Genomic DNA, 8,155 nt, shown 5'->3' with positions numbered 1-8,155 from the left:
TTATATTATAGATATATATAATATATATTATCTATATAATAGAAATATTAAAATAACTAAGTCTTCTAAAAGAGAACAGCGGACCAGGTCCCGAAAAAATAGTTATCGCCATACTAATATGGCATTCTTATAAAAATAAGAAAAAAGCTGTCCGCCTTATTAGCTCCATGAGGCCATCGCCTTAAGTTAGCTATTTGATACACAAACTGTATCCATATAACCTTCGAACAAGGGAGGTCAGTCGCTCCACACTACTGACCGGCAGATACAGACGCGTTTCGGGGTATTGCCCCTTTTCAATGCAGCGTAGCCAGCCAGTAGGTGTCGCTTCCGACAATCTCTGTTCGATGGTTTTATTTACCTAGTTTCGGTGGAATACATCCACTTGTTTTCAATAATAGAAATATTAAAATAACTAAGTCTCTCTAAAAGAGAACAGCGGCAGCGTTCCCGGAAAATAATAGTTATCGCCATACTAATATGGCATTCTTATAAAAATAAGAAAAAAGCTGTCCGCTTTTATTAGTTATTTTAATATTTCTATTATTGAAAACAAGTGGATGTATTCCACCGAAACTAGATAAATAAAACCATCGAACAGAGATTGTCGGAAGCGACACCTACTGGCTGGCTACGCTGCATTGAAAAGGGGCAATACCCCGAAACGCGTCTGTAGCTGCCGGTCAAGTAGTGTGGAGCGACTGACCTCCCTTGTTCGAAGGATATATGGATACAGTTTGTGTATCAAATAGCTAACTTAAGGCGATGGCCTCATGGAGCTAATAAGCGACAGCTTTTTTTTTCTTATTTTTTAGAATGGCCTATTAGTATGGCGATAACTATTATTATATATATATATATTACATATATTATATATATATACATTTATGTATTATATATATATATATAATATATATATATATTAGTAGAAATATATGTTATAAAAGAGAAATAGAAAATATAAAAATACAAAATACACGTGGAAATGTAAGGGTAAAATATGAAAAATCAACGAAAATGTACATTGTAAAAAAAGGCTTTTTATGACAGGTAACGACAAATATATACATTTAGATGGACTGAGGAAGTCATAAGAGTCATAAAAGTCATTATTATGAGATGATTATAAGATGATAATAAAGAAAGAGAACAAAGCGAACCATGGTTTCAGCAAGAAACTATTCATCGCTTTGAAAACACCGGCTAATACACGGCGTCAGGTCTAATAGATCCTGAGAAAAAATATTATTTCTAAGGGAGGTAAATAGTTCTGGATTATTTGTAAGGGAGGTAAATAATTCTGGATAAGGCAATGTGAATGGTGTAGGGAGTGTAAAGGGGTTAGTGGTTTAAATTGAAGGGTTCGTGGTGTTCTGTATTGAGTTGTGTATCCATATTTTGTTGGGGGAGATATTTTTGGATGAAAAATGCCTCTTTATTCAACCTTTGTTGTATTGTGGTGTTCTGTGAACATTGATAGAAGGGGAAGATTTGGAAATTGGGATTAAGATTCCTGGCATACCTTTCTATGTGTTCACTCACCTTTAACTGTCTGTATTGTGGGTGGCGGATTTGCTCCTTGTGATTGGTGGTTCTTTGACAGAGTGAAATTCCCGTTTGTCCAATATAGCGTTTACCACATCCTATGCATGTCATGACATAGATTAGATTTTCTGAGGCGCAGGTGAAATTTGATTTGATCTTAAATATTACTCCTTGTTTGAAGTGAAATTCTGAACCCTCCAGAAGTTAGCACGTCCACATTTTTCGCTTTTGGCTCTGTTGTTAGTGCATATAGTCTTGCGCTGGTTAATATTTTTTTCAGTGATTTCAGTTGCTTTCTTCTTTTTATAATTTTGTATGAGCTTAAAATTTCGTTCATTGTTTTGTCTGCTGGAGAGAGAGAGAGGAGAGAGAGAGAGGAGAGAGAGAGAGAGAGGGAGAGCGGTAGAGGAAGAGATTGTAACAGGAAAAGCATATACTGTGTAACTATTATTATTAGCTTTCATCAATGTTTTTTTCAAATATCATTTGATTAGGAATTTAAAGATAGAGAGGGTGGTGCGGGTTTCTAGTGTACTTATCAAAAAGTGAACAACTGTAGCAATGCTGGTGAGGCTGGATGGATTGTCTCTGAGTAGGCTTTTCTAAGCAGAAGGAAAGAAACTGGAGGATGACATTTAGCCATGCATTGAGGATGGCAGAGTAAACTGGAATTTTTGCGTGGGGTTTATCTCAAATTCCCCTGAGTGGACTTCTCTTCTTTTGAGCATTCTATTTATATATTTATTAATTATTTATTTCTCTAACTTGTATTTATATTTCCTTTGCTATATCCTCTGCTCTATCTCGTCCTTAGATGTTGTTTCTTTGTTTTGGGCTCTTGTGACCAATAAGAGAAATCATCATCATCATCATCGTCATCGTCATCGTCATCGTCATCATCGTCATCATCTCATCATCATCATCATCATCATCATCATCATAAATATCATCATCATCATCAGTGTTTAACTTCTCAGAGCGCTCCGTCTTGTTTGTTCTGGTAGATTCTTTGAGAGCGGACAGCTGCCCGTTTTCAGAGGTTTTGCGGGGTCTCTTTTCTCACATGATAAGATTTGATACTTGGTTGGTAATTATCGTGGTGGATATTCAGCATCCATGTACCAATCTCAGAATCCTAGCTATCCTCAGTAGGACAGTTTCTGGAGATTGCTCTGCTCTCATGTCAATTGCGATTTCTTTGACACATTTCTCGAACTTGGTTGTTAATACTCCGAATGACAGACAACTACTAGAATGACAGACACTCTTCCTCATAATCCACATTCTTGCAATATCGTCTGTTAGTAATCTGTACTTTTCAATCTTTTCTAGTTCTCTGTCACTTACGCGTGCATCTCCAAGTGTTGCAATGTCTATGACCTTGTGTTTTCTTTTCTCCTAATCTACCTCAATACCTGGACTCCAACCTTCGATTACGATGTCACATTGTATTCTAAAATCTTCTTCTTCTTCTTCTTCTTCTTCTTCTTCTTCTTCTTCTTCTTCTTCTTCTTCTTATTATTATTATTATTATTATTATTATTATTATTATTATTATTATTATTATTATTATTATTCTTATTATTATTATAATTATTATTATAGACTGAGATAGGGCGTTCGGTACCTAGAGTGTCCCCAAGCGTTCACAGCCCTCGGTTTGTCGGGCAATACGGTCAGTGGAAAAACCACCTTGGAGTTCTATATGGGATTAATGGAGGGCAAGAGTAACGATAGTTTTGGAGAGGTCCTGGGCTTCGAGAGGGATCAACTTGCTGGTCTCTTCCGGAAGACTTTCGGAACGAGGCCTATGGATAACTTCCAGAAATCCCTGGCCTGGCAGTGCTACCGGAGGGTTCTGCCAGTTCGTGATCAGCTGTACAGGCACGGGTGTGCAGTCAGACGGGCTTGTCCGAGATGCACGCAGAGCAATGAAACCGTTCTGCATGCTCTCGTACAGTGTCCAGGCATTACTTATTTGTGGAGCTTTGTCGAATAGTTATTGTGACATGTAGGACGGATGCCGCTATCGTCCGCGTCCATCGTGAGGATCGCCCCACTTCCTTCCTTTGGCCGTGAAGGACGGGCAGCTTTTCTCTCTCTGGTGGCTATGGCGAAAGAGATTGTGTCGTGGATGCGATTTATAGGGTTGAAGAGGGTACCTTTCTCCTCTTCCAAGGCCCTGTTGATTCCACTTTAAAAGGAAAGTGATGCTGGAGAGTGAGGTGCTGTTACCGAGTAATCTTTTTGAAAGGTGAGTGAATGTAGCAAGAATGGCACGTGTGAATGGGCCTACTCTATTTGTGCGCCTGTAGGCTGGATGGAATGAGAAGGATAGGGGTGCGTACCTGAGGTGTCTTTGGTCGTAGCAGATCCAAAGTGCGTGAGATTTTTTTGGTCACCTCTTGGTGAACCTCCACCTTATTAGGGAAGTATATTGTTGGTTTAATCTCCTTGTTAATTGTGTTTTTTGCTATTTACACGTTTAACCCCATTGCCCCTCGTCTGTGTATCGTCCTTCATGTTTTGTGTTCGACGTTGGTGGCCAGTAAAGAAAGTATTATTATTATTATTATTATTATTATTATTATTATTATTATTATTATTCCGGTTTGTACGACTATAACCTTTTGCTCCTGAGATTGGCTTTTGGATAAACAAAATCTTATTTAAAATGTCACGAAAGAAACGTTTCGTGAATAAATATAATTTTTATATGTTTGTGTCAATACATGTAAAATATTTGTTAGAGTCAAATAATTTTTTATTTGATCGATATTATAAAAAACAACATATTAATAGGATTTTATCAAAGATCTCGAACGTTGATTTCAAATAGATTCACGACAAATTGAAGTCAACTAGGCAGCACCACCGAAAGTATACATTGTTGCAAACGCAAAACAGTAAAATCACAATCAAAAGTACTTCACAGTGGAACATATATGATTAAGAAACTGAAAATGCAGACATAATCGATGTCACACACTTATGAGATATCGATAAGCGTTACATTTTAGAGTTGCTTCTAAATAAAATTCAAAATTCTGACATCAGAAACAAAGACATCATCCACGACGCAAGACTGACTCTCATACAAAAACTCAAACGTTGCTGAGCCTGATCTCAAATAGGAGCGTTTTTCCCCAGATTTTAATATATGATCAGAACATAGACCTTCAGCAATTTAGTGGGGCTGCGTCGGTATCAGTCGATCACATCGACCCTAGTGTTCAAATGTTACATATTTTATCGGCGGTATTTGAAATCAGAACGCAGAGATGGACGAAATGACGCAAAGCATTTGTTCCGGGGTGCTAACGACTCTGCCAGCTCACCACCTTAACAGAGACCCAAATATTACTGTGGAAACTTAAACGAAGAAAAGACACTGTCTTCTTGCTCGAATAATTTTTAGAGATTCAATCAAGGAAAAAACTAGAAAGAGTAAAGGATGTTCTGTGTTCTCGAATGTTCTGTGTCCTTGAATATTCTGTGTTCTCGAGTGTTCTGTGTCATTGAATGTTCTTTGTCCTCGAACACAGTACGGAGCATATCAAACAGTATTGCTTGCTTGATCTTATGCCTGAGGAAGACTCACGGCGAAAGGGTGTTATTTTTCGTCAAGTATCCGATCATAATTTTTTACGTCGCAATAGATTTTGCCAAGTTGAATTGGCATCATTGAAACATTTTCTAGTATCTTGCGTTAATTTAACCACAGAATCCGTTTGCAGTATCCAATATTGTTGTTTAATTTCAGATCCATTTTGTCACTGATGGAAATCTTGTAAGCGATGGATTTCATCTTTTACTGACTTCTTCAAAAAAGGTTGTTCAAAAGGTCCAACCGTCAATGCAGTGTGATTCCTTCTGCACCTCAGTGATTCTCAGGTCTATACCAGCGGAGTGCAAGCGCTTGACAGAGTTTCCCACGCCGGACAGATTAAAAGGATAGAAGCTAGTTTAATATTGACCATCTGTTTGCAGAGGTAAAAATGAGTTTCTCTGGGGCCGAAGCGAAAGCATAATTACAAAAACATTGGTAGGAATTTGAAACCAATAAAATCTGGGAATGGAGGGACATAACAGTAACCTAATGCCGAGAACAGTAAAGTAGGACGCTGGCCTACGTTTCGTTGAGGGCGAAGGACTTAAGTAAATAATAATTGGTAGTTTACCTGTAGCTGTTCTTTAAAACTAGTCTCAGATGTTTTATTGTTCCTCAAGGTGAGCAGCCAATCTGATGTAGGACATGGATGTAATGGATGTTATGCAAGTTATATGCTTATTGTATTTGACGATAAAAATGATGATGACGAACTCGATGGATATGACAATAATAATAATAATAATAATAATAATAATAATAATAATAATAATAATGATAATAATAATAATAATGATAATAGTCATAATAATAATAATAATAATAATAATAAGAAGAAGAAGAAACGCCAACGCTTCTTTGAACAGAACAAAAAGTTCAACTCCGACCCCAAAAAGTTCTACCAAGAACTGGGCAAAAATAAAATAGAAGTCACTGCAGCACCAACGGCAGAAGAATTGGAAGAATTCTGGAGAGAAATATGATCGGCGATCGAACAGCCAAAAAAAAGGAGTATGAAAATAACAAACTCGGCATCTGAACAACTTTGGACCCCCATAACAACTGAAGAGGTCACCCAGGCACTGCAAAAACTAAGCAACTGGAAGGCACCTGGGCATGACAAGATCCCCAACTTCTGGTTGAAATATCTAACAGGAATGCACAAAAAGCTGGCTGAAAACTTTAACAGCATACTAGCAGAGCCAGAGACAATGCCTGAATGGCTCACGAAGGGGAAAACCATCTTAATTCCTAAATCAAATGAAACAACAAAACCAGAAAACTACAGACCAATAACCTGTCTCCCTACTATGTTCAAGGCATTTACTGCAGTGATATCGCAAAGGCTGAACAAGCACTTGGACGAAAACAAACTGTTCCCAGAAGAGCAGAAAGGATGCCGCAAAGGCTCATATGGCTGTAAAGATCAACTAATGATTAATAAAGCCGTAACTGAAGACAGCCACAGAAAGAAGAAAGGCCTCAGTATGGCCTGGATTGACTACAAAAAGGCGTTTGATAGCACCCCCCACATATGGACCCTCGAAACACTAGCCATTAACAAAGTAGCACCAACAATCATAAAATTCATAGGGCACTCTATGACTAAATGGCAAACAGTCCTACACCTCCAAACAAAAGAGGGACTCATGAAAACCAAAGATATCCCCATTAGAAGAGGAATATTCCAGGGAGATGCGCTCTCTCCACTCCTTTTCTGCTTGCCACTGTCACCTCTATCTGATATGCTAAATAGAACTGGATGCGGATATAAATGTTACGGCAAAACGATCAGCCACCTTTTATATATGGATGACCTAAAACTATACGCTGCAAATGACAAACAGCTGGAAACACTATTAAAGACAGTTCGTGGATTTACCAAAGAAATAGATATGAAATTTGGATTAGAAAAATGCGCCAAAGTAACCACGAAAAGAGGAAAACTAGTTAAGAGTAACAACATCACACTAGATAAAACCAATGAAATAAAAGAATTAGACCAAAGCCAAACTTACAAATACTTAGGAATCCATGAACTAGATAAGACACAACACACACAAATGAAAGAGAAAATAAAAAAGAATATTATAGACGAGTTAGATCAATACTAAAAACAGAGCTCAATGCTAAAAACAAGATAATAGGTATCAACACTTTAGCTGTCCCAGTTATAAGTTACAGCTACAATATCCTTAACTGGACACGAAATGAACTGTCCAAAATAGATAGGAAAACAAGAAAAATAATGACAGGATCTAGGATGCATCACCCAAAATCTGACATAGAAAGACTATATATACAACGTATAGAAGGTGGTCGAGGACTTATACAGCTGGAAAACTACTATAAAATAACCACCATAGGACTGCAAAAATACCTACTTCAGAAGGAAGGAAAACCTATCCAGATAGCAGCAAAACACGAGCAAAACAAAAAACTGTTCTCAGTATTTAAGGAAGCTGACAAATACAAACAAGAAATCATACCACCTAATAAACACAAAGAAGAAGAAGAAGATGATGAAGAAACACAAAAGCTATAAAACAAATGAAATCCAAACTAAAAATAGAACAGCAACGAGCCATGATAAAACGATGGCAAGAAAAGCCCCTTCATGGTAAATACTGCACTAAACTAAACGCAAAAGAAATAGACAAAGAAAAATCCCAGCAATGGTTGAAAAGCTCAGGACTCAAAGCAGAAACAGAGGGATTTTTAATTGCAGCACAAGACCAAGCCTCCCCACCAAAATTACCAAAAACATGTAATGAAAAGAAATATTACAAGTAACTGCAGAATATGTGGAGATGGACAAGAAACAATAAATCATATTATCTCTAGCTGCCCAGTCCTGGCTAAGAAGGAATATAGTCACAGACATGACAGAGTTGGAACCTACATACATTGGAAGCTATGCCAACATTATGGAATAACAACAGAAAAAAGATGGTATAGGCACACACCAGAAAAGGTCACAGAAAACGAGAAAGCAACCAT

Source organism: Octopus sinensis, linkage group LG9, assembly GCF_006345805.1.
Source record: "Octopus sinensis linkage group LG9, ASM634580v1, whole genome shotgun sequence".
Taxonomy (NCBI): Eukaryota; Metazoa; Mollusca; class Cephalopoda; order Octopoda; family Octopodidae; genus Octopus; species Octopus sinensis.
The sequence above is the reverse complement of the archived record's forward strand: the minus strand, read 5'-3'. Positions refer to the sequence as shown.